Source organism: Tupaia chinensis, unplaced genomic scaffold, assembly GCF_000334495.1.
Source record: "Tupaia chinensis unplaced genomic scaffold, TupChi_1.0 Scaffold000054_1, whole genome shotgun sequence".
NCBI classification, from domain to species: domain Eukaryota; kingdom Metazoa; phylum Chordata; class Mammalia; order Scandentia; family Tupaiidae; genus Tupaia; species Tupaia belangeri.
In genome coordinates, this window is record NW_006159512.1 from 7,644,732 (window position 1) to 7,671,540 (window position 26,809).

General features: G+C 44.8%; 1 protein-coding gene and 1 non-coding gene across 3 annotated transcripts in view; both read left to right on the plus strand.

The window, feature by feature from the left end:
* CHST11 (carbohydrate sulfotransferase 11) overlaps positions 1-26,809 on the plus strand; it is a 321,098-nt gene that overhangs the window by 40,698 nt on the left and 253,591 nt on the right. The window lies entirely within an intron of this gene.
* Positions 1,065-1,171, plus strand: LOC114009792 (U6 spliceosomal RNA). The gene has a single exon (XR_003551180.1). It is a non-coding gene; the product is annotated as a U6 spliceosomal RNA (small nuclear RNA).

Here is a 26,809-nt window from a genome sequence, read left to right on the forward strand (position 1 = left end):
AAAAAAAAAAGCACAGATAGGTTTGTGTGATTATAGTTTCTGTCTGCCTACAAATAGTTTCTCCACCCCACGACTTCATCAGAAATTCTTGCTTGTGGGACCAGCAGATGGCATGATGATTACGTCACTGGACTCCCATGTGGCCAACTGCTGTTTGAGTCTCAGACCCATGACTTGAAACTCATGCCAGGGACGTGTGTGCCCATGCCCAAAATTCCAAGAAGAGAATGAAGAAGAAGGGAATGCAGTGTGGCCGTTGCCCCAGTTGGGGGTGGGGGTCTTCCCACTTTCTATCTCACTCTGTCTTTTTTTTTGAGAGAGATTTTTGCTATAGGGTGCATACACTGGTGGAGACAGACAGGAAGTGAGAAATCACATCACTCTCCAGAAGGGATGGCCACACCACAATCCCTTCTCTTCCATTCTCCTCTCAGGATTTTGGGCATGCACGCGCATGCACCCAGCGTCCAGTGGCATAAGCACTATGCCATCTACTGGTCCTGTCTCTCTGTCTGTCTCTCCGGTGAGTGCATGTACCCTATAGCAAAAATCTCTCTTGAAAAAATTCTTACTGATCCCTTGACAATTACCAGAGAGTTCCAGTGACTGCCCTTACTGAATACCGACTACATGCTATGCTGGGTACTTCAGAATCACTATCTTGTTTATGGAGACAACTTCAGAGAGGTTCTCATTGTCTTTATTTTACAGGTGAGGAGTTTGGGCTGAGGTAGAGCAGTTCATCTCAGCTCGCCAGTTGAATTGACATTGCTGGCCCCATTAAATTAAGAATCTGAACCAGCTGGTGGCTGGTTATGGCAGCTGGATCCCACATGGCTGACTACATGGTTTAAGTCTTGGATTTGGTGGCTGGAAAATCAAGCCAGGCATGTGTGCATGCATGCTCAAAATCCCAAGAGGAGAATGGAGAAATGACCGTGGTGTGTCATCCCTGATGGGGAAGATGCTTTCTCACTTTCCCTTTTTCTCTCCCTTTGGTGAGTGTACGTGTTCTATAGCAAATAAAAAAGAGAAAATGAGAATCCTATTAAAATGCACATGGAGTACTCGCTTCGGCAGTACATATACTAAAATTGGAACGATACAGGGAAGATTAGCATGGCCCCTGCGCAAGGATGACACGCAAATTTGTGAAGCGTTCCATATTTTTCAGCTCTCCAAGAAGTTCTGCAAGGAGTGCTCTACCAGGAGAATTAAATACAGTTACATAGAAATAAGCATTCAAAAACTAAGAAAATGGCCAACTTAATTGTGGGGACACGTCTGGAGTTGAATATTATATCCCAGAATTTAATTTGGAAATTCGAACCATAACAGAAGATAGATTAAGTGCATGAGACTGAACTGGTGAAATAGAATTTTATGACTTTTGACTAAACCATTGCTGGTTTTCTTCTAGGCTTTGTCTTGTCTTGAGCTGCCGATAGGTTCATGCACCTACTATTTGAACAGAATCCCCACCTGTTTCCTGGCTTTAAGTTTTAAACCTATTTCCTTAGCATTTCTTTGATTTATTAACGCTAAATCCGCTTTCCTTAAAATTAAAAAATATGGTAAAAAATACATAATTAATGACTGTAGTAAGCTATATAGCATCAGCTGGGTGCGCTACCTTATAGTATATTCATTCTACACAGAGTTTTATACCTAAAGTCAGGCAAGTATTCACAGATGTGTATATACCAGCTGAACTTGCCATTGAAAATAGTTAGATTATTTAAGAAATGTTGTGAATCAATAAAATGTGGGGAGAAAAAAGAATGGAAAATTGAGGTAGTGTGGGAGGAGGGTGGGAAATGGCAGAGGGTGAGAAATAGGGGGAAATATATATATACACATATATAAGAAACTAGAAATGGAAAATTATTTGACGATAACGTGTATGATTAAGCCACAGTGCAGTAAATTCCGAATGGGAAATCACATTTTGTATGCTGTGACAAAGCTCAGTGAATGAATGTAAATTAATTAATTAAAAACAAACAAAATTCAAAAAATGCACATGGAATAGTGTATACTTATTTTTTAAAAACAAAACACAACAACCACAACAACCCCCCCCCAAAAAAAAAAAAAAAAAAAAAGAACAAGTGAATCTTCCTGGGTGGAGTAAAGGGTTATAGGTCATTTGATTATTTGTCTTTTATTGTGTATGTTCTTGCGTGTTTAAAATACTGGCACCTTTTTCACATTTTTGGCTTATTTAGGCAGAGACCTGCAGCCTTCCACATTTTGAGGGAGCTGAGGGTCACAGGCGCCTCTCCATCATTTTACTATCATGTTACAGTGACAGCCTGCCTTAGACCAAATCGTGCCTTCTGCAGCGTTTTCAGGAAGTAGGCGCGTAAACACACATGAAGCTTGTGCTTGTAGCTCGTACGAGCTCTTTATCCGGTGCTCCGATAGCCCTTGCCTGGGAGTCTTCCTCACCTCAGCTGAGAAAGTTCTGGGGCAGCATTCAACTAACTTTCTAATTGGATTAGGCAACAAAGGACTCTTACTCTTTGAAAAGAGTGGATGGATTCCTCACAGAACTGACATTTAAGGAAAAGTCAATGTGGCACGTCTTAGTACACGTGTTGGGTCTACAGGGACCATGTTTAGATCTTAGGAGTGCATATTCTTGACCTGTTTCCGAAACTCGAAGGTACGATTTGAGGAGTAAAAGAATATTGACCATTGTTCAAAGAAAAAAAAAATCACAGGACGGTTTGGGTCTTGGCTGCCATTTTGTGTCATTTCACTCAGTTCTCTCCCTCGTGGAGAGCCCTACTGCGGAGCGGGTCTGGTGCTGGCAGGGCTGTGACCTTGTTTGCTGTCTGCCAGCATGGAGCTTGTTGGGGACAATATACTTAACCCTTTACTCATCTATCTAAAATATTTCTGTGGGCCTGTTGAGCTCCAGGAGGGTGCTATGCTTTCTGCAAGTATCCCTCCCTTGGTACATATTAAATGAACATCCTGATAGATTTTCCCAGATATTCCCCTTCATGGCCATCAGGGAGAGTCCTGGACTATTTAGCCCACCTCATTTGATCTAGAGTTTTCCAAGAGTGTGACTGAGGTCAGCATTTAGCAATAGCATGTGAGTGAAATAGGGACCAGCAGATGGTGTTTTGGTTATGTCGCCAGACTCCCATGTAGTCAACTGCAGTTTGAGTCCTGGACCTGGCGGCTTAACTCTCACGCTGGACGTGTGTGCGTGCATTCCCAAAATCCTGAGAGGAGAATGGAGGAGAAGGGATTGTGGCATGGCCATCCTCCTGGGGGGTGATTTCTCGCTTCCTGTCTCTGTCTCTCCAGTGACTGCATGCACCCTATTGCAAAAATCTCTCTAAAAGAAAAGAAAAAAACACACACAATAAAGGATTTCCCCCCTCTATAATCTATTTTTTTCAAAATAGATGAGTGTGGCTTTTTAAAAATGATCGAGTGTCTACATACAAGCGAGGGGAGAGAGCGTGTGTGTGTGTGTGTGTGTGTGTGTGTGTGTGTGAGATAGAGAAAACTCCCTTGGCAGGATCTCATCACAGTGTGACCCTCTTTCCCCGTCCTCCTGCTCCACAGGCATCTGTGTGCCCAGGATTTGTTTCAGGCCCACCCAAGGATCCGAACCCACGGTCAGCCATGTAGTTTCCAACACTGCAAACCTGTGTGCCAGGAACTGTCACCTGGCTGGGCCTGAATGCTATTTTAAAAAAGGAAAAGCAGCTTACCTTAGTCTCCTTAAATGCTCCCATGCTCCCTCTTGCACTTAGGATGACAGTCACACCATTTACCAGGGTTTGCGGGGCTTTTCCAGACCAGCCCCTGCTCGCCCTTATGACCTGCCCCTACACCTGCAGCCCTGCGTGCTGCCTCAGGGCCTTTGCCCTTCCTGAAAGAAAGCTCTTCTTTCCAAGGCTGCCCGATCTCCATCAGTCTCAGCTCATATGTTACCTCCTCAGAAACACCTTCCTAGGCCATCCAGTCTAAGTAATCCCCTCTTAATACCTCTCCATGCTTTACTTTTTCCCAGACCTTCTTCCTTTCCTTTCCTTTTCCTTCCTCACCTCCCACAACCAGAAGAGAAGCCTCCTGAGGCCAGAATCTTTTTGTTTCCCTTTTATTTTAGAGAGTTTTTTTTTTTTTTTCTTTCTATAGGGCATGTGCACTTGCCCGAAAGACGGAGAAAGACAGACAGGAAGCAAGGAATCACTCCCCCAAGGCGGAATGGCCATGCCACAATCCCTTCTCCTCCATTCTTTTGGGATCTTGGGCATGCATGCACACACGTCTGGCATGAGTTTAAGCCTCTGGGTCCAGGACTCGAACCATAGCTGACTACATGGGAATCCAGCGATATAACCATTACGCATCTGCTGGCCCCCTGAGGCCAGAATCTTTATCTTCTCCTCCCTCTCTGGGTATCTCTGGCACCTACCCCAATGCCTGCTCCAAAGTAAGAACTCAATAAATATTACTGTTGACTAAATCGAGTAAATTTTTTTTTAAAAAGGAATCATTTATTTATTTAATTCCATTTGTTATTATTATTTTTGAATATGACCAGACAGAGAGAGAGAAAAAAAGGGAACGTGAGAAAGCAAATCCCAAGTCTGGGACTTGAACTGCAGTCCACCACGTGGGAATCCAGTGCCCTTAATCACTATGCCACTTACTGGCCCTCCCCCGAATAAATAGAAACTGGGGCTCCTTTTTAAAAATTACACTTTAGGCTATTGATCTATTCTTCTAGAGCAAGATGAACCCCAGAGCTGCCACCACGGGGCACAGCGTCTGTTGAGCTGATTAAGATTTTAACAAGAATTTAGGATGTCACTGGGAAAATCTGGGGTTGAAATGATATGCACACTTGCCTGTAACTATGTTTCTGGCCACCAGCTGAGCCAGGTTTCCTTGACCAGAGAAAAAATCAGAAAGTGAAACGAGACTAATTGTTGCGCCACGCTCCGGCTCCATGGCTTGCTGGCTACACAAATAGCCAGATCATTCATGTCCACGCGGGAGCCTCTGGTCCACGTGGGCGCCTCTGGTCCACGCGTTCACTTTGGAGCTGGTATCCAGCAATACGCCAAGATCTTTATTGCTTTCTTATCAGATGATGGATGTGGAAGAGAGTGTTTTTGCCTGGAACCAGGTAGGCCTCGGGCTATTTCCTTGGGTCTGTAATAGAGGTATTTCTGAGGTGCACCTGTCATTGCTTCTCCAGAGCACATGGAGGTGGGGAATGCCGGGGCTACCCTGGTCAGTCGGGCGGACATGCTAACTTGTGATCCGTGAACCGGAGATAAGGTACACACATATGTGTCAAATGGCTTAGAAATGGTGAAGGCATTACTTAATTACATGGGAAATATGTTAAGAGAGCAGGCTTTAGGCTTAGAATGGAGGAGTTTTTTTTTTTTTTTTTTTTTAAGGTTCCTTTTTCTTCCTTTCTTTTTAGTTTTTGCTATTTCTCTGCTTTCTTCCTTTCTTTTTAGTTTTTGCTATTTCCTGCATGGCATGTGTGCTCACTGGGGAGACAGAGAGAGAGAGGGAGGGAGGGAAAGTGAGAGATGTGACCTCTCAGGGGGATGGCCATGCTATAGTCCCTTCTCCATTCTCCTCTCGGGACTTGGGGCTTGCATGCGTGTATATGCATGTGTGATTTTCAAGCCATCGGGTCCAGGGCATGAACCATGTTTGACCAGGTGGGAGTCCAGTGCCTTAGCCATTACACCCTCTGCTGGTCCCAAGTTTCTTTATGAAAGAGAGACAAGCATCCCAAATAGGATCTTGCCACTGTGAACCATCTCAGCCTCAGCCAGCCCCAGGTCATGGGCACGCGTGTGCCTGGTCCACTCCGAAAGATCTCTGGGCATGAGCTGGGAGCTCTCCCATGCAGGTTGGCCTTGCAGACTGCAGCTTTTCACACTGTGCCCCTGGCCCCTGGAGGTGCGGTTCAAAGGCCAGAGGGTATGGGGAACCATAGAAGTTCCCTCCTGCCCTGTCCTTCTCTGCCCTCAGCTCAGGCTCAGGCTGATATTTAAAAATGCCTCTCATTGGGAGGAAAGGAAGGACCAGTGGGACTTGCATGTAGAAAGACACGTTCAAGGTCTCAGGGGGCAGTCCCGCATGAAGCACCTCGTCCCTGGGCGTGACCTCCCTGCGGTATTCCAGGTGCAGCGATGGCCGTGGGTGTGTGAACTCGCTTCCTGGCTCATCCACAGGAATGGGATGGGACTTGGGACAATAGACTGAGTGACTGAGTGGCCCGATTCCCCCAGATCTCCTAGGGGGTCCCCTGGGCCTAGATGCCAGGAAGATACAGGACTGAAGCCTGCACCACAGGACTGAGCCTGCACCCCGAGAAGCCATCACGTTGTGCACTGATGTTCCTTGTCACTGCTCTCATTCTGATGGCTCAGTGATAACACTTCAGAAATGAAAAATAGGGGGACCAGCTGTTGCGTAAATGGCTATGTTGCTGGACTCCCATGTAGTCGATCATGGTTCGAGTCCCGGACCCGGTAGCTTAAACTCACACCGGGCGCATGTGTGTGCGTGCCCAGGATCCCGAGAGGAGAATGGAGGAGAAAGGATTGTGGCGTGGCCTTCCCCCCTGGGGGGTGATTTCTCGCTTTCTGTCTCTCTGTCTCTGTCTGGCGAGCGCACACGCCCTATAGCAAAACCCTCTCCAAAAAAAGAAAAGAAAAAAAAAGAAATGAAAAATAGGGTCTCCACTCCTGAGGATGTGACAAGTGAGTTGGAGGCAGTTTCCCAGGGGAAGAATTTTGTCTCAAAGCAGTACAATTGAATCTATTCTAAGTCAGAACATTCCTGTTAAAGTGAACTTCGCAAAACTCCTCCAGTTCTTGATCCTCTTGTTAGCAGCCGATTCCCGACGCCGAGCTCCACCGGGTCTCTGCACAGTCTGGTAGGCGTCATGGTTCTGTAAGTCACTGTGGATTCAGAATAATCACTGTGCGGGGAGCGGGAGCTAGCTGTGACTAGAAGCATTTAGAAAAACGTAGTATTCACCTTTGAAATAATTTCCACAGAAAGTACCCCTACATGTGTGGTGGGTGCACCCTGCCACCCCAGGTCTGGTGTAGAGAGCCCCTGGTCCTGGGGATTCGGGAAATGGGTCGTGGCCACAGAGGGGTCGGCTTCTCCCCATCTTGTATAGAGAAACGTGGTACTAAACCATTTCATTTTTCTTTTTTTTTTTTAGGTTTTGTTTTTGTTTGCTTATTTTAATTTACATTTTATCATGTCTTTACAATATACATTTTTTTCCAACACGAAAACCATGCATGTCAATCAAGACAAGGATATTACTATATGCATCATCATCAGTAAAGTTTCTCATTTTTTGCATACTTTTACCTGCTTTTTCTTTCCTCCATCCCCCCCCTCCCTTTCATACTAAACTTTTTTTTTTCACATTTTATTGACCTACAAAAGATCTGAAAGTATGGACAAAGCTAGAATCTAGTGCTGTCCTCCACCCCCCCCTCCCTTTCATACTAAACTTTTTTTTTTTCACATTTTATTGACCTACATGGACAAAGCTAGAATCCAGTGACAAGTGCACTATACTTTTCTTCTGAAACAATTTTTTCCCCCTCTCTCTCCATTCCCTTTTACTAGAGAGAGGTATAAACTAACTTATTTGGAAAAAAAAAATAGGTTAATCTCAATTTGGTCTGTTATTTGCACAAAGCCCCACAAGAATTCAATTTTTGATGCAAGGCAACAGATACTATTATATTATTGAACTTAAGCAAATAACCATTTTGCCACAAAATAAGAATGCTCACAAATATTTTCCAGTTGCAAAGGAGTCAGGAAGGGAGAAAAGTTTATGTTTCAATTAAAAAAATCTTTAACAAATTGCTGAACCCAACAACTCAAAAGAAAATGAAAATCCTTAAATCTGGAAGACAAAGGATAGAAGAAAATCAGTAATATTTTAGAAAAAAGGCGTAGAATTGTATTTCACCAGTTCAGTCTCGTGTAATCTCTTTTGCTGAATTTGCAATGTTACTGTGGTCTGACCTTTTCGTTAACATTCAACATTATTATTGATATTTCAGAACTTGTTCCTACCATTAAGTTGGCCTTTCTCTTGGTCACTTTTTGTTCTCTTATTTCTCTGTCTTTAGTTTTCCTGATATAGCACTCCTTTCGGAACTTCTTGAAGAGCTGGTCTGATGTTGGTAAATTCTTTCAGGTTTTGTTTATCTGAGAATTTTTTTTTTTTATCTTTTCTTCCCACATGAAAGATAATCTTGCTGGATACAGTATTTTTGGTTGAAATTGTTTTTCATGTAACCTTTTGAATGTATTTTTCCATTCTTTCCTTGTTTGCATTGTTTCTGATGAGAGGTCCGATGTTAGCCTTATGGGAAATCCCTTGGAAGTAACTTGGCATTTTTCTCTTGCCAGTTTTAGTATCTTATCTCTGTCTGTGGTTTTGGTCACTCTGGCTGTGATGTGCCTTGGAGAAGATCTTCTTGGGTTGATTCTATGTGGAGTCCTTTGTATTTCTTGGGTCTGGATATTTGAATGCCTCTCTAGTTTTGGAAAGTTTTCTTCCAGGATTTCATGGAATAGATGATCAATTCCCTGATCAGTTTCTTCACCTTCTGGGATACCAGACCCACCTGGGGTCTGGTGCAGAGAGCCCCTGATCCTGGGATTTGGAGGAATGGGGTGTGGCCAGAAAGGAGATGGCTTCTCCAATCGTGTATAGAGAAATCTGGTGCTAAACCATTTCTTACAACCTGTTCCGTGTTTTTTTTTTTTTTTTTTTTTTGCCAGAGGTACTTGCTATCACCAGAAAGAGAGAAAATATTCCCAAATGGGGCATGGCCACATTACAATTCCTTTTCCTCCATTTCTCCATCATGTCAGGATTTTGGGTGCACTCACACACAAGCCCAACGTTTTTTTGATTTTTTAAAAAAAATTATTTATTTAATTTTATTTATTATTATTATTAGGTTGTCAGGAAAATCATGAGGTATTTTTCTGTGTTTTCTATGCAAATATGTGTCATGATTTTACTGACAACCCAAGATTATTTTTTAATTTGTTTTAGGGCACATACGCTCAACATAGAGAGAGAGGGAAGAAGGGAGAGAGGGAAATGAGAAAGCAAGATGCTAGGTTTGGGATTCGAACCATGGTTGGCCAAGTGGGAGTCCAGTGTCTTAACTACCATGCCACCTGCTGGCCCCCCCAACAAGTTTTCAAGCCTGTGGGGCTGGGATTTGAACCACAGTTGACCATGTGGGTATCTGGCTCCCTTAACTATTGTGCTATGAGCTGGCCCTAGACAATCTGCTCTGGGGTGGTGTTTTCTGCTTAGCAGGGGAGCTTCCCAATGTGAGTCAACCCTGGGCACCCAGGTTTCTAAGAAGGACAGGATAAATGAAGAAAGGAAAAATATTTAACAATGAAGATTTGTGTGTGTCTGTGGATACATTTTTGCCAATAACTTAAACAATTTTTAATTGTGGTTAAAATAACAACATAAAATTTAGTATTTTAACCATTTTTAAATGTGTCACTCAGTATTGCTAAGCATATTCCCATGCTGTGCAGCAGATCTCCAGAACGTTTTTGTCTTGTAGAACAGAGTCTCCGTACCCACTGAACACTAACTCCCCATTCTTCTCTGTCCTGGCAAGCACCAGTTTAACTTTCTAAGGGCTTGACTGCTGTACATAGCTCCTATGAGTGGAAGCATGCAGAATTTCTTTTTCTGTGAGTGGCTTATTTTGCTTAGTGTGTGTCCTTAAGGATTATCCATGTTGTAATATGGGACAGGATCCTTTACATTTCTTTCTTAAAGTTTTTGCCATAGGGCATGTGCATTTACCAGAGAGACAGAGAGAGACAGTGAGAGGGAAAGTTAGAAATCTGTCCCCTGTCTCCCTTCCCCCTCCCTGGGACTAGCTGGTGGCATAGTGGTTAAAGTACTGGACTTCCACATGGTCAACTGCAGTTTGAGTCCCAGACCCGGTGGCTTGAAAATCATGCTGGATGTGTGTGTGTGTGTGTGTGTGTGTGTGTGTGTGTGCCCAAATTCTCAAGAGGAGAATGAAGGAGAAGGGATTGCGGTGTGGCCATCCTCCTTGGGGAGTGATTTTTTACTTTCCCTCTTTCTGTCTCTCTGTTTTTCTCTCTCCAGTAAGTGTATGCAAAATACACCTATAACAAAAACCTTAAAACACACACACACACACACACACACATACACACAAACATCTCCCAGAGGGGATAGCCACACCACAAACCCTTCTCTTCCATTCTCCTCCTGAGATTTTGGGCAGGCACACACACACACCCAGCACATATGCCTGCTGTGAGTTCAAGCTGCTGGATCTGGGACTTAAATGGTGGTCAGCCATGTGGGAGTCTAGCACCTTAACCACCATGCCACCTGATGGCCTCAGGACTCCTTACTTTTAAAGGCTGAGTAATCGACTGTATGTGTATACCACATTTTTTTGTTTATCCATCAGTCAGAGGACATTTGTGTTGTTTCCAGATCTTGGTTGTTGTGAATAATGTAACTCTGAATATAGGTGTGCAACTGTCTCTCCACGACCCTGCTTTCCATTCTTGGGATATAGACCCACAAGTGGGGTTGCTGGATTGTATGGTAACATTTTTTTTGAGGAACCGCCATACTGTTTTCCAGTGACTGTGCCATTTTATATTATTTTTTAAAAAAAATTATTTATATATTTTGTCATTATCATCATAATCTTGTTTATATTACATTGGATTGCATATAACTTTACACTGTATTACATTGCTTTTTCAAAAGGGAATGCCATGCATGTCAGTCAATACAGAGACATTAATCTCCCCACTTCATCATTCAATATCTTTTCATTGTTTTTCCCAGTCATTATTATTACTATTCCAATTATTTTTTTAAACAATCACTGTTTCTCATTTTGCTTGTATAAAAAGACTTTACCCATCATGAAATACTTCTCAGACCAATCCAGTTGAGAATACTATATATGTCATCAACAGTTAATAAGCCATATCTGTTTCTCACTAACGTCCTGCCTCTCTATTGTTCTCTTGCTATCTTCCTCTATCCTCTTCTCCTCACCCCCCCCATTCCACACTGTCTTATTCTTATTAAGTACCTTCACTGCTTTTATGTCTTCTAATATTTTGCTGTCTACCATAGAGTGTGGATAGTTGGTATATATTGAGTGGATACATACAATATCTTTCTTTCATAGCCTGGCTTACTTCACTCAGCAATAGATCCTCCATATCTGACCACTTTCTATCAAATGCCAGGGTCTTGTTATTTTTTTTATGGCTGAGTAGTATTCCATAGAGTATATATGCCACACTTTTCCAATCCATTCATCAGTTTGTGGACATTTAGGTTGGTTCCATGTCTTGGCAATTGTGAATAATGCTGCAATACATTTTATATTCTTACCAACAGTGCACAAAGGTTCTGTTTTTTTCAGTTCCTTGCCAACACTTATTATTTTCTGATCCCATCTCCCCTTTTTTTTATATTTGCAGTTCTAATGGGTATGAGGTGATTTCTCATGGTGGTTAAACAATGTAGTGTTGTTTTTTAAAAAAATAATTATTTATTGATTATTATTCTTCTGTTTGACCAGAGAGAGGCAGAGAGAGAGAGAGAGAGAGAGAGAGAGATGGAGAAAGCAAGCCACCAGATCCAGGACTTGAACCATGGTCGACCATGTGGGAGTCCAGCACCTCAATCACCACGCCACCTGTCAGCCCCAACAATGTAGTTTTATACTTCATGTTGTAATCAATGCATATATTAGCACTAATAAAAAGCAATAGCTGCTGTTTATTGAGTGCTTATTAAGTACTTTAAGCACCTTGCATGCCTATTATGGAAAAAAAACTATGCATGGATTTCAAACTTTTTTTGGTATCAAAGTAAACATATATTTCATTTTTCCATGAAGTTTTTGAAGTATCCTCATATGAAGATTTCATTTTTACACCATTTTACAGAGGAGGTCATTGAGGCTTAGAGAATTTCAATAACTTATCCAAGGCCACATGACGAATAAAGGCCTGTCCCTGGATTTGCTCCAGGGAAGTCCTTGCCTTTCTGGCATCCAGGGAAGTCCCTGCCTCTGTCTTTCTAACTGATTATACCATTTACAATTTATATCCTGGGACCAGCAGATGACGTAACGGTTAGGTTGCTGGACTCCCGTCTAGTCGACCACAGTTCAAGTCCTGAGCTCAGCAGTTTAAAACTCACCATGGGTGCTTGTGTGTGCATGCCAAAAATCCTGGGAGGAGAATGGAGAAGAAAGGACTGTGGAGTGGCCATCCACCCTGGGGAGTGATTTCTGGCTTTCTGCCTGTCTCTCTCTGTCTCTCTGGTGAGTGCACGCACCCTATAGCAAAAATCTCTTAAAAAAATAAATGATATCCCGAGCTAACCCATATCCAGAATGGTGTAGTAGAAAACAAGATCCTTTCTCTGGTGTGGAGTTCCTGGTGGACGTGGGAGGTGAAGAGAGCAGAAGCTTCCCGTGCAGCCCAAAGAGTGGCTCTATAAATAGTGAGTACCTTAAGCCCTTGGCTCGAAAAGAACTCTGTACTTTTTCGAGTTGAATTCTCCTAACTCTTGAGTAAATAATAGAAAAACATGAGGAGAGAGACACATAATTTTAAACATTTACTTCTTACCACTGTTCAGTTCCTGAATTTGATTTTTTTCCCCTTGTGTGTGTGTGCATGTGAGGGGGAGATATGTTGAATTAATGAGTTATTACTGCAGTAGAAAGTTCATTCTTAGAACCTCAGATTTTCTGGAAAGCTAAGGAAGGGCTCCTTTTTTTCTCTTTTATCAAATAAAAAATTAATGGGAAATAGTTGGTTTAATTGTTTTAGTGTTTACTTTTTAAAAAGTTGTTAGAGGTCATGTGTACCTGCCAGACAGAGAGAAAGCACCCCCTAATGGAGCGTGGTCACACTGGGGTCCTTTCCTTCCATTTCTCCATCCCATCCGGATTTTGAGTATGCACACAGATGTGCCCTCAGAGTGCTTTTTTTTTTGTTATTGATTTTGCTAGAGAATGTGCAAGCTGACCTAAGGGAGACAGAGGGAGAGGGGGAAGAGAAAGCATCCCCCCTTGGGGAATAGTCATGGTACAATTCCTTCTCCTCCATCTCTCTCTCCCCTTGGGATTTTGGGCATGCACACACATGCCTGTTATGTTTTTCAAGTCACTGGGACTGGCATGTGGGATCCAACTCCCTATGCATAGCACTTACCCATTGTGCTACGGGGCTGACCCTAATATTTGCATATTTAATACCTTTTTTTAAAAGAGATTTTCACTGAGGGCACGTGTGCTCGCCAGAGAGACAGAAAGTGAGAAATCATCTCCCCAAGGGGTATGGTCATGCCCATCCCTTCTCCTCCATTCTTCCATTCTCCTGTTGGGATTTTGGGAATACACACACACACACACACACACACACACACACACACGCTTGGCGTGAATTTGAAGCTGCCGGGTCTGGGATTTGAACCGCAGTCAACTATGTGGAAGTACAACAACATAACCATTATACCACCTGCTGGTCCCAATACTGTTGTTTTGATTAGGCCTCATTGAAGGCTAGTCCCTGTTCAGCAGTATTGGCAGCAGTATCTGCACATCCGCTCCGATATTTGCACTGGATTATTGTATTAACAATGGCTTCAAATTACATTCGGAAACACATGGCCCATTATTTCAAGTCCGGGGGACCCAGTGCATGCTCACATCTGGTAATCCTGTCAGTAAATAATGGTGCAGGGCCATTCCAGCAGGGCCGATTAAGTCTGCGGAGCCACCCCTCACTCTTTGATTTATTAACATTTTTCTTATTTGGGTACCAGAAAATGAAGTCTCCATTAAGAGATTAACTCTGACTAATCCCCCCAATCTTTTTATTTTTAAGGAAGATAAAAGAAAAAATGTTACATTGGTTCCTGTCACAAAGTCCTGGAGAGAGTTTATAGGCTGTTTTATGGCAGGTTCTGAGGATCCTGGAACTGAGGGGTCTTCAAGAATTTAACAGCCAAGAAAAGCCTTACCTCTGGAGGTGAGGAGAGAGTCTGCTTGATGCCCTGTGGGCTGAGGACTATGGTGGTGGGTAATTTAGCCACCTCGTAACCCTGTGCCACTTGGAGCCTTGATCTGGGACTTGTGAGTGAGAATACTTGCCTTGCGGGACCTCTGGTGGATATTTGGCACCTGGTAGCATACGATTGTCTTACATTTCTTTTTCTTTTTTTAAAAAAATTGTCAAAGAGCATGGATGCTTGCCAGGGAGAGAGAAGAGAGAAAGAGTTCCCCCTCACTGGGTGTGGTCTCACCACAATCCTGTCTCCTCTATTTCTCTACCCCATCATGATTTTGGGCACGTATGCACACACACCTGACATGTTTTTCAAGACTCAGGCTGGGAATTGAAATGGGGTTAGCCATGTAGGAGCTGTACTGTGAAGCCAATCCTATTTATTTATTTAAGTTACTTCGAAATTTACATGAAATGAAGTGAAATGTTCTCTCTCTCTCTCTCTTTCCCCTAGGTTTTTGCTACAGGGCACGTGCACTTGCCAGAGAGAGGAAGTGAGAAATCACTCCCTAGCGTGCATGGTCATGCTGCAATCCCTTCTCCTCCATTCTTTTTTTTTTTGGATTTTTGGACACACTGGATGTGAATTTCAAGCCAATGGGTCTGGGACTCAAACCATGGTCAGCTATGTGGGATCCAACTGCCTGCTGGCCCTAAGTTTTAGGTTTTAAAGCTTACTTCTTTCTTTCTTTCATGAAAGAAAGAGACCAGCACCTGTAACAGGGTTCTCCCCCTGTCACGCATCCCAGTCTGAGCCACCGCGGATCACAGGCATTCATATGCATGCCCAGTGCGTACAAGGGGACTTTGGGGCATGAACCTGGGGTCCTCTTATGTGGATTTAGTTGTTTCTGCTGTGTCACTGCCTGGCCCTGATTGTCATTTAAAAGGTGATATGTTCTTTTTTTTAGGTTTTTGCCATAAGGTGCATATGCTCAGCAGAGAGAGACAGAGAGAGAGAGAGGGGGAAGGTGAGAAATCACCTCCAAGGGCAGATGGCCACACTGCAATCCTTCCTTTTTCACTCCCCTCCTGGAAATTTGAGCACACATACCTGGTGTGTTTTTCAAGCTCCTGGATTTGGGACTTGAACCATACACTTATCCATATGAGATCTAGCACCTTAACAACCACGCCACTCACTGGCCCTAAAGGTGGTATCTATTAAGGGACAGGTATTATTAATATTTTTTGTTACAGACTGAGTTATATTCTCTTAAATTTCATATGTTGAAGCCTTCACTCCTACCACCTTAGAATGGGGTATATTTGGTGGCAGGGTCTTTAAAGAGGTGACTAAGTTATAATGAGGTTGTTAGGGTGGGCCCTAGTCCAATCTGACTGGGATTCTCATAGGAAGAGGAAATTTGGGTGTACCGAGTAACAGCAGGCATGTACACACAGGGGAAAGGTTGTGTGAGGACACTCATGGGTGACCATCTGCAAGCCAAGGAGAAGCCTCAGGAGAAACCAACCCCTGATCTCAGACACCTTGACTTCGGCCTTCCTGCCTCCGGTACTGAGACAATGAGCTTCTGTTGCTAAGGCCACCTTGGCTGTGGCATGTTGTTAAACTAGTCCCAGCAAACTAATATGTCATTTAACTCCTTTGATGTTTTCAGGACTTCTTGAGTATCTTGCGTATTAAAAACAAGATTCAGGGGCCAGCAGGGGGCGTGGTGGTTAAGAGGCTGGACTCCCACAGGGCTGATGGTGGTTTGAATCCCAGACCTGGTGGCTTGCTTTCTCACTTGCCTTCTCTCTCTAGTTAGCACATGTGCCTTGTAGTAAATTAAAAAAAAAAAAAGACAAAGTTAAATAAATAATTCTTTTTAAAAAAACAAAGTTCATATTCAATTTCCTCTCTTTTTTTTTTTTGAAGAGGTTTTTGCTATAGGGCGCGTCCGCTCGCCAGAAAGACAGAGAGAGACAGAGAGATAGAAAGTGAGAAATCACCCTCCAGGGGGGATGACCACGCTGCAATCCCTTCTCCTCCATTCTCCTCTCAGGATCTTGGGCACGCACACACACGTGCCCGGCGTGAGTTTAAGACACTGGGTCCGGGACTCGAACCGCAGTTGACTACATGGGAGTCCAGCAACATAGCCATTACACCAATTGCTGGTCCCATATTCAATTTTCTCTACAGATAGTTTCTTTTGGAGGTTCCTTCTTCAACTGAGTTCTGGGTTTTTCTATGAGGGACTGCAGTCTCTTGGCCTTCATTAACCTTTCCTACCTACACTTGTCTTCTTTCTCCCACTCTTTCTGAGGACCTGGATTTGGGATGATGGGTATCTTAGTCTGTTTTTGCTGTAGTAGCAAATACTGGGCAGTGAGTGATCTATAAAGAATTAGAGACTTATTCAGCTCACAGTTTGGAGGTCCAGGGTCTAGGATCCGACTTCCAGTGAGACTACAACATAGTGGAGGGCAGGAGGTGGGGCAGACCAGCTGTTCACAAGCTTCTCCTTGTTCTGGTCTGTATTCATGTGACCTCTGCCTGCCTCATTCCCTCTCCTTATATATTGGGTTGTCAGAAAAGTCACAATGTATTTTTTCTATGTTCTTCTTTTTATGATAGAAATTTTTTTTGCTATAGGGAGTGTGTGCTCATTGGAGAGACAGAGATAGAAAGCGAGAAATCACCCCCCAGGGGGGTTGGCCATGCCATAATCCCTTCTCCTCCATTCTTCTCTTGAGATTTTTGGGCACGCACGCACACACACATATGCCTGGTGTGAGTTTCAAGCTACCAGGTTGGAGACTTGAACCGAGATTGACTATGTGGGAGTCCAGTACCTCAACAACTATGCCACCTGCTGGTTCCAATTTTCTATGTTTTTCTATGCAAAAATGCATTGTGACTTTTCCAGTGACCCAATAGTTGGAGACTCTCTCCAAATACTTCACATTCTGAAGTAGTAAGAGTTAGGAATTTTAGGACATTTAGGAATTTATGACATACCAACTGTGAGGCCTCACCCTAATGACTTTATCACCCCTAAAGGCCCCACACTGGAACACCATGAAGGGATTACGTTTTTCATGAAGACCTTCATGATATAACCAAGTTCCAACACATGAACTTTTGGAGGACAGCTGATCACCACCCACTAAGACTGATTCTAAACCATGAACCTTTCTGGGGACAAACCATAAGAGTGGGTGAGATGGGATGGGGAAGAGGAGGGCCATATGGTAACCAGCCTGATCACCCGGCTGCTCCTGTGCAAGCTGCCTACATCCGAGACAAGAGCACGTGTGGCCCCTGCCCAGGCTCGCTCTGCCGCCCAGGCTCGCTCTGCGGCCCAGGCCTGCTCTGCTCTGATGTGCCGCTGTTGAGCCTCTTCCAGATCCATTCTCCTATCCCTTCTTGTTCTTTCCTATAGCTCCAGGGCCCTTGGGCTGCACCTGTTGTCTTAATAACAGTCGCCACCACTGGCGTTGTTCTCCTTCCTGGTGTGTGCTGGGGGCAGATATAAGCTTCTCCACTCCCCTGTGTATTTGGTTTTAAAGGCTCTATCTATTGCCAGCCATTAGGGGAAAGAGGCAGATAGGATGAGGAGTGACTAGATTTTAGGAGAATCATAAACTGTCAGGGTGGGCTTAACGTCAAGCCAGTAAAAAGGCAGAACAAAGGGACGCATCCATGAAGGATGGGAGTAGTGTTCATGCCTCGTGACCGGAATAATCCACTGTGGGGTTCACCGGAGGGCCAAGCCTTCAAAGATGCTTTTAATGGAAACGCCCCTTAAAAGACTCTTTTCATTGAAGTTTCCAGCAAATTTCACGTCTGGGTTATCTGACTTGTCGGGAAGGGGTCTTGGTTATTTGTGCAACTCTTAATGATTTCCGAGAGAGCCCACTCAAGCAAATGTGGGGAGGATTCAGTTCAAAGAGCTGGGACACTTGAATTAGCCATTGATTTTAATAGTCTTTTGCAGCTGATACCATTGTTAAGGGTTTTTCTTCAGAACCTTTTAATACACAGGTTCAGTATCCCTTATTTGAAATGCTTGGGATTAGAAGAGTTTTGGATTTCAGAGGGTTTTTTTTAATTTTTATCTTGGAATATTTTGCATATACATAATGAATTGTTTCAGGGTAAGACCCAAGTCTAAACATAACACTTATTTGATTCATAGACACCTCATATATATGACTTGAAAGTCATTTTATACAATAGTTTTGTATTGCAGCATTTTTATTTTATTTATTAATTTATTTATTGGAGAGTTTTTTTGCTACAGGGCGTGTGTGCTCGCCAGAAAGACAGAGAGAGACAGAGAGACAGAAAATGAGAAATCACCCCCCAGGGGGGATGGCCACGCCACAGTCCCTTCTCCTCCATTCTCCTCTCGGGATCTTGGGCACGCACGCACACATGTCCGGCATGAGTTTAAGCCACTGGGTCAGGGACTCGAACTGCGGTCGGCTACATGGGAATTCAGCGACATAGCCATTACGCTAACTGCTGGTCCCACATTTTTATTTTTTAGTTTATTCATTTATTTCTTCTGAGAGAGAGTGAGAATGAGAAGACAGAGGGACAAGTACCCTCAATTGGGTCCCCATACTTTCCCATGCATCCCACCCCAGTCTCAGCCAGCCTGGATCTGATCTGGGGCACACATGCGGTACCCAACATACTCCGGGGACTTTCAGGGTAAGGACCTAGGACTCTTCCCAGGTGGTTCTAGATGTGTTACAAGGGTGCCACCGCCTGACCCCTATTACAACGGTTTGACTACGAGAGGTCATATGAGGTCATATATGGAATTCTTCAATTACAACGGTTTGACTACGAGAGGTCATATGGAATTCTTCCACTTGTGGTGTCTTGTCAAAATGTTTTGAATTTTGGAGCATTTTGGATTTTGGATTAGGGATGCTCAACCTGTAGTAGGTGGTTGGAGGAAAGTGTTACTTTTGTTTAATACTCTTTCCAGCAGTGAGAAGAGAGAGGTGATCCATTTTAAATTTTCTCCGATCCTGTCTTTTAACCCCTTTTGGTCCTTTTAACTGCTAGTCCCCAGACTGTGATTTTTTTTTTTTTTTTTTTTTTTTTTGAGAGGTTTTTGCTATAGGGCGCGTGTGCTCGCCAGAGACAGAGAGAGACAGAGAGACAGAAAGTGAGAAATCACCCCCCAGGGGGGATGGCCATGCCGCAATCCCTTTTCCTCCATCCTCCTTCTCGGGATCATGGGCACGCATGCAGGTTCTCTGGGCTTCTTGCCATCTGCCTAGGTCCTCAGTTCTGCCCTCACTCAGCCTCCCAACCCCTGTGGCCATGGGGCTGCTACCTCTGGGTCTGGGGACATTCTCTGAGTTCCCTGCACACCCCAACAGCCAGCCCAGGGCCCAGTGGGAAGTACTCCATAAATCCTTCTTGACAGTGCTAATAAATAAGATGCACACCGCTTTGCGGTATTCGACAGTGGACTTTTAATCCAACACTCCAGGTGACCCTTAAGCTCTTTCTGTTTTTCCCTGTGGCTGTCTTCTGAGATACATCCGCTGTGCTTTGTTAATGGTTTGTTTTTTCCCCTTTGATTTATTAGATTAGAAGCTCAGTTCTTGGACTCCTCCACTCCTTGGGAGAAGTTCTTGCTTTGTCTCCATAAAACGTTGCTGTTGGGCCTTTCCCTGTTTTATTGCTTTGCATTAATACCTGGCAGCTCCTATCGGAGCTCTCGTTTTATTTCCTTAATGTACAGTATCCCCTCCCCTGTGGAGGGCTTGATGTTTGCTAAGAGTTTGTCGGCCTCTCGGTTTTTTTACGTTGGGAAGTAAGGGTTTGGATTTATTAGCCCCAGCATAGTGATAAGCAATACAGAGAATTTTAAATGGTTTATATTAAACCACGTGGCTAATGAGGGGCAAAATGGACCAAGGAGACTAGAAACAAGTGAGAAAGGAGAGCAGCGGATGAACTCTGACTTTTGCTATTTGGTATTTTAGCAATGCGAGGCTGGTTTGTTTTCAGCCTGGTGTTGCTCTGTGAGGTGGGGAGAAAGGATCTTGTCAGCTAAGAAAGGAGTGTTCAGAAAGTATATTGGAACAAAATGCTTTGATGATTACTACAGCAGATCAGTTGGAGTTTATGTGCATACAAGGGGACTTCAAAATTTTTTTTGGAAAAATGGAATTCAAGGGTGAGTTTACTTTGGTGTAAAAAATGTTCGACATCCATGCATAGTGTTTTCATCATCTGCATTTTCCATGAAGTTTTTGAACACCCTCTTGGACTTTTCTACCTCAAACCCTACTTTAGAAGACAGATTATTGGGCCAGCTAGGTGGCGTGGTGGTTAAGATGTCTGGATCCTACATGGCCGACTGCCTGGTTTGAGTTCTGGGCCTGATGGCTTAAAAAATAATGTTCGACATCCATGCATAGTGTTTTCATCATCTGCATTTTCCATGAAGTTTTTGAACACCCTCTTGGACTTTTCTACCTCAAACCCTACTTTAGAAGACAGATTATTGGGCCAGCTAGGTGGCGTGGTGGTTAAGATGTCTGGATCCTACATGGCCGACTGCCTGGTTTGAGTTCTGGGCCTGGTGGCTTAAAAAATATGCTGGGTGCTTGTGCATGCGTGCTCAAAATCCGAAGAGGAAAATTGAGGAGAAAGGATTGCAGTGTGGCTATCCCTGTTGAGAGGTGCTTTCTCACTTTTCTTCTCTCTCTCTTTTTCTGTCTCTGTCCAGTGAGAGTTTGTACACACCATAGCAAAAAAAAAAAAAAAAGAAGAAGAAAAAAAATAGATTGTATTAAGTCTCTTGCAGTGGAGGGACCCAGTTGGGTGACAGAGCTGTCAGTTTTGTCCTAGGTTGTTGTGGTGCTTGTCTACCAGGTAGCTTTCAGTGGATATGATTTTTTGAAAGAAGCACGCATGATGAAGTGGAATTGTAGCAGGGCGAACATAAGCCTGGGGACTCCAGGGAACGAACTGGCAGGGAGTTCAGATTCTGATCTCCCTAGGGTGGTGGGTGGAAGGTAGGTTTGATATCTGCCTTTGTGACCGGGGTGAGCCCATTCCTGGCTCTGAGCAAACAGCCTGCTGTTAAGGACTCTATGTATTGAAGAGGAGGGTCTGAGGAAGGACATTTAGAATTAAAATAGGGAGGCAAAGCATTAATGGTACAAAGAAATGTGGTATTATCTGTTGAAGATATTTTGTAGTTTTGTCAACTGTACTAGGGAGAGATGTTCACCTGTTGAAATATCCATTTTGTAAGCCAAATAATAATGGGATTGAATGTATAAAAAAGAAAATGAAAGAAAAAAAAAACTAACACACACACACACACACACACACACACACACACACAAAGGGACTCTAAGTTCTACTCAGCAGGCTTCAGAGAGAGGCATAAAAGTGGAGACGCTTTTCTGAGCACTGTGGAAGAAGAGAAAAGTCTGGGATTGGGGAGTAGAGTAGAAAGGTACTGAAGAAAGGACTCCCCTTCCCTGCGTTCACAACCGGGCTGTGAGCCTAGGTCTGTCATTTGTCACTGCCTTGACTATGAGGCCCTGCTGCCCTGGAGTCACTGGAAGGGACAGATTTTAGAGTGTGTCCTAGGTAGATGCACAGTGAGGCTTAAGGATCTGTGAAATAACATGAAGTTGCTTTCGAGACCCCCCTAAGGCAAATACTCTAGTTTTTCCAGGTAACCTTGGGGTAGATAGACACCAAGCAGAAGGTTCTGGATCTGAAGAATTTCTCTCTCTCTTTTTTAAAAGAATTATTTTATCTACTTTTTAACTTTATTTATTATTATTATTGTGACTTTTCAAGTTGACCAGAGAGAGAGAGAGAAAGGAAGTAACCAGGTCCAGGACTTGAACCATAGTTGGCTATGTGGGAGTCCAGCACCTTAACCACCATGCCATCTGCCAGCCCCAATTTTTCTTTTAGGGTTAGTATTCGGTGGTCATGTTTATATCCATGGCTCAAACATTTGCTAGATGTCTGATCTTGGGCAGAGAGCACTTAAGCTTGCAGATACTCAGCTGACCTGAAAAATGGGTTCAAGTTGGCACGTTGAGCACCTTCCTGGGCATTTTGATTATTATATCAGCTCATGTGTGTCACAGGCTCGGCCCTGAGCCTGGCCTGGTAAGGTCAACCTGGAGAAAATGAATGCATGAGTTGCAGTCTGCGAGTGGCATAGTTTGCAAACATCAGTGTCTTCACGTCCTGCCCCTCTCCCCACGGTGCCGGATGAAGAAGGCAGTCTTCCCTTGGCAGTGCAGGGAGGCCAAGAGCCTTTGCAGGAGGTAGTTGGTGAACTTCAAGTGGTTTCCAATATATCCTGTCATCAGTTACTGTGGAAACGGTCATCAGACACGTGGCCCCTGCCGCTGGTAGGCTAAGGCACAGCTGCGAGCAAACATCTTGACTATATCTTCCCCGGACAGCACATGGGGAGCACTGAGGCTCCCGGGCTAGCATCTGCTGGGTCTCAGTCGTGCACCCCTTGTTCCTTCTAAGTGCGTGGTTCCTAGACTGGCCTAGGATGCTAGTGCTTGGCCAGATTATAGTTCATGAAAATATACACTTACTGGAGGACCTGTTGGTTGTTGGGGTGAGGAGGAGCTCATCCCATCTTCTAGACTGCTAGTAATTTAATTGGACTGAAATAGTTTGATTTGTGAGTGATACTTTATGTTCACCTCCTCTGCAATGAGTCGTTTTACTTTTCAGCCCCACCCCTGCACATGTGAACCAATGAATAAGCTCGCGAGCCGAGTGATGGCGTGCTGGTGCTGAACCCCGCAGCCGAGTGCACCTGGAAGGTTTCACGGTGCAGTGCAGGCCAGCAAATGCAAAGTGAGTTTGGGAAGAGAGACCAGTGTGGGACTTTTCACCATTCATGAAGGAAGCGTAACAGTGGGAATGTGCAAAAACTCCCAAGGTCCAGAACGCAAGGGCAGGTCCTTCTCCTGAGTCAGCAAGGAAAGTATCTTACCAGCACTTCTCAAAGTTGACCGTGCTTCGGAATCACCTGCTGTTCCAGCTCAGGTGCAGATCCGGATTCAAGAGGTCTGGAATGGGGTTGAGATTCTGCCCTTTGAACAAACTTCTAGGTGGTGCTGATGTTGCAGGTTCGAGGACCACCTTCGTGTAGCAGTCTTCACAGTCCAGATTCAGCTTTTCTGTAGTTTGAGTTACCCATAGCTAACCTCGGTCTAAAAACATGAAATGAAAATTCTAGAAAAAGGGAACCAGCAGTTAGCGTAATGGCTATGTCGCTGGACTCCCATGTAGTCGACCACGGTTCGCGTCCCAGACCCGGTGGCTTAAAACTCACGCCGTGTGCGTGCGTGCCCAAGATCCAGAGAGAATGGAGGAGAAGGGATTGCGGCGTGACCATCTCCCATGAGGGGTGATTTCTCGCTTTCTGTCTCTTTGTCTCTGTCTGTCTGTCTGGCGAGTGCACGCGCCCTATAGCGAAAACCTCTCAAAAAAAAAAAAATTCTAGAGACAGTTCCTGAGTCTTAAATTATGTGCAGTGCTGAATAGCGTGGTGAAGTCTTATCTGTCCTGCTCCATCCTGCTTATCACACAAACCATCCCTTGGTCCAGAGTATCCATGCTGTATATGATCCCACCTATCAGTAGCCTTGATGATCAGATCGGAGAAAACATTGTATATTGGGTCGTCAGAAAAGTCATGACATATCTGTCTATGTTTAAGCATCAACGGGGGTAAGGGGAATGTATATCCCTCAGAAAAGGAGACCTACTGTATCTCAGCCTCTCTAACCTTAAGTTTCTTCATCTGTAACATGGAGATAATACACGTAGGGCCATGCGACATAGTACCCATAAAGAGCGTGGCTGGATCTTGGACTAGGTGAGCATTCCGTAAATGTAGCTGTTCACTACCATTCTTAGGATGTGGTTAACAGCCTGGCTTTATTTATTCAGTGTTTCATTATTTACCTCCTCTGTGTCTAATATTTTGCTAAAATGAGATTAGGTAGGAGGTGGTGCAAAGGATTAACTGTGCACTGGTGTGTTATTAAGGTAACTATTGTTATTTTTGAGCATGAGTCACTTTATTTTTTTGGCACCAGGTAGGACTCGAGGCCAGACAAGACTTAAAATCAACTCTATAGGAAATGCTTTGAGAATTGGGTGTGTCACCTGTGGTTTCTCAGCGTCCTGAACCTGGCCATTATCCTATGTTCACTTTCCAAAAGTGAGAGTAGAGAGGCTGTCCTTAACATAAGGTCTCTAGGGCAGCCCCATTGCTTAGTGATTAAGGGAGTGAGACTCCATGTGGTTGACTGCATGGTTCAAATCCTGTCCCTGGCAGCTTTAAAGACACACTGAGTGAATGTACATGTGTGCTCAAAATCCCAAAAGCAGGAAGAAATGGAGGGAAATGGATCATGGTAGAACCACGCTCCTTTGGGGGTACTTTCTCCTTTTTCCTCTCTGTTTCTCTCTTTGGTGAGTGCATGCACCCTCTAGCAATTAAAAAAAAAAAAAAAAGGGTTGTTTTTTTTGGTACTTTCTCCTTTTTCCTCTCTGTTTCTCTCTTTGGTGAGTGCATGCACCCTCTAGCAATTAAAAAAAAAAAAAAACAGGTTGTTTATTTTTCTTCCTTCGTATCGATGTTATGGATAGCAGAGAAGCAGGAGAGCAAAGGTAGCCAGTCTTACCAGCATTTTGAAACGCATAAGTCTTCCAGTGCAGGAATATCTCAGAGTGCGTTTACAGCACGGGATGGATCTTTGTCCACCCCACCATTGCCATGTGTTGGTCATGTGACCTGGGGATTATATCTCAATGTCTCAGTTTCCTTATCTCTAAAATGCAAGAGAAATCATGGTACCTACTTCTAGAGTTGAAGTGAGGCGGTTGCGGGTTGACACGTGTGAATTACATGATGACTGTGACATGTATGTTTCCATCCCTGCCCATTAGGAAGGCTGTTTTCAAATGTGAGTGAGAGTTACTACGAAGTGGGGACTTTATTCTGAATACAGCTTGATACTCCAGTCCATTAGGGTTGGGGTGAGACTCAGGAATCTTCACTTCAAACAAGCACCCCAGAGGCTTCTGGGACCACTGTGCCACTTTGAGAAGCCTAGTCCCTTGGTGTTGAGCAAAGGTGGAAACAGCGCACAGGAAACCTGCCCAGCCGGGGAGCTAAGAGGAGCTAAGGGGACGCAGTCACTCTCCAGAGTAGTTCTGACAGTCCTTTTATTTCGTCAGGGGCTTGTGCTTTCTTTGCCAAACCTTCATCCCTTCCTTGGCTGGAGGAGGGACCAGGAGGTAGGGAGGGACGTGCACAGCTGGCTTTCAGAACAGTCGACCTACGAATGAGATTGCCTGGAAGCTAAGCTGAAACAATCTGGAAGCATGCAGCGGGGCGATGGGAGGCAGGTGCTGAGACAGTGCTGTGGATTCCTGTAAATGTCGAAATTAGGACTGGCGAGCCGCAGGGCCTTGGAGGGGGCAGCCCCTGCTGGCTGCAGATCCCGGCTCCCAGAGGCATCTTGGAGAACAGGGTATGAGCTGTGAGGGTGCAGCGCAGGGACAGGCAGGCAGAGCTCAGGTGTGCAGGCGTGTCTGTGTGGTACAGAGCTCCGGTGGTACAGAGAGGGAGGGAGTGGAGTGTGAGCAGATGGCCTCCGTCACTGCCAACCTAAATCCATGACGAGAGGAGGGCGGATGATGCCAATTAGCAAGGTACCCGGAGCCCCCTCTCCCAGCTGGCGGCCCCACCTGGGAGCCCAGGCAGCGCTTTGCCTCCTGCCGAGACAGTGGGCTCTTGCCGCTTTCAGGAGAGAAGTTCGACTCATGAAAATGCATAAGACCGGAGCCCTGCCTGCTTTCCCACTGCCAGCTTCTGCCAGCTGTGCGAGCTCGATCGCATTACTTCATTCCCCGGGCCTCAGTTTCTTCATCTGTAAGATGGGATGACGGTGATGGCATCTTAGTTGTCGCCACAGCAGTGGTGCTTAGGGCACAACTGCCAGGCCGCAGTAGCGCACAGGCGTGTTCGCTGCTCACACATCCGGAGTGCTCATTGGACTCTGTTGGTCTTGTCTGGCCTGACTCGTGTCCGCAGTCTCTGATCTGGGATGGCTTTGGCCAAGATGACCAAGGAGTTGTGTCTTTGTTCCACGCCTCTCTGATTCTCTGTCTGGGTGGTCCAGGCAGTTCTCAATGCATATGGCAAGAGCCGTGAGTCAAGGCTATCCCGTGCCATGTTTGCTGACACCCTGCTGCAAGCCGCGGCAAGTCACAGGCTGAGCCCAGCATCCAGCCCGGGGCAGGACACCCTGCCCAAGGGTACCGCAGAGCTCCGCGGCCGAAGGGCTGCATCAGGGAGGGTGGGGAATCGGGGTGGTCATTTTACAATCTGCCGCAGTGCTGTCCTGGTGGTTTTGGATACAGCCGACCTGTACTCAGTGGTCACTTAGGACACAGGCTCTTCCTTGCTGTCCTTGCCCTGGAGCCACGCCCAGGTCAGGAACGGGTTTTCCTGGACTCCTCGTAGTGCCTTCCTTTTCCTGTTCTAGTTCATCAGTCCCTCGTGCCTTTGTAGTGCTGCCTGTCACCCGGAATGCCTGTCCCGGTTTATCCGTCTCAGCTCGACAA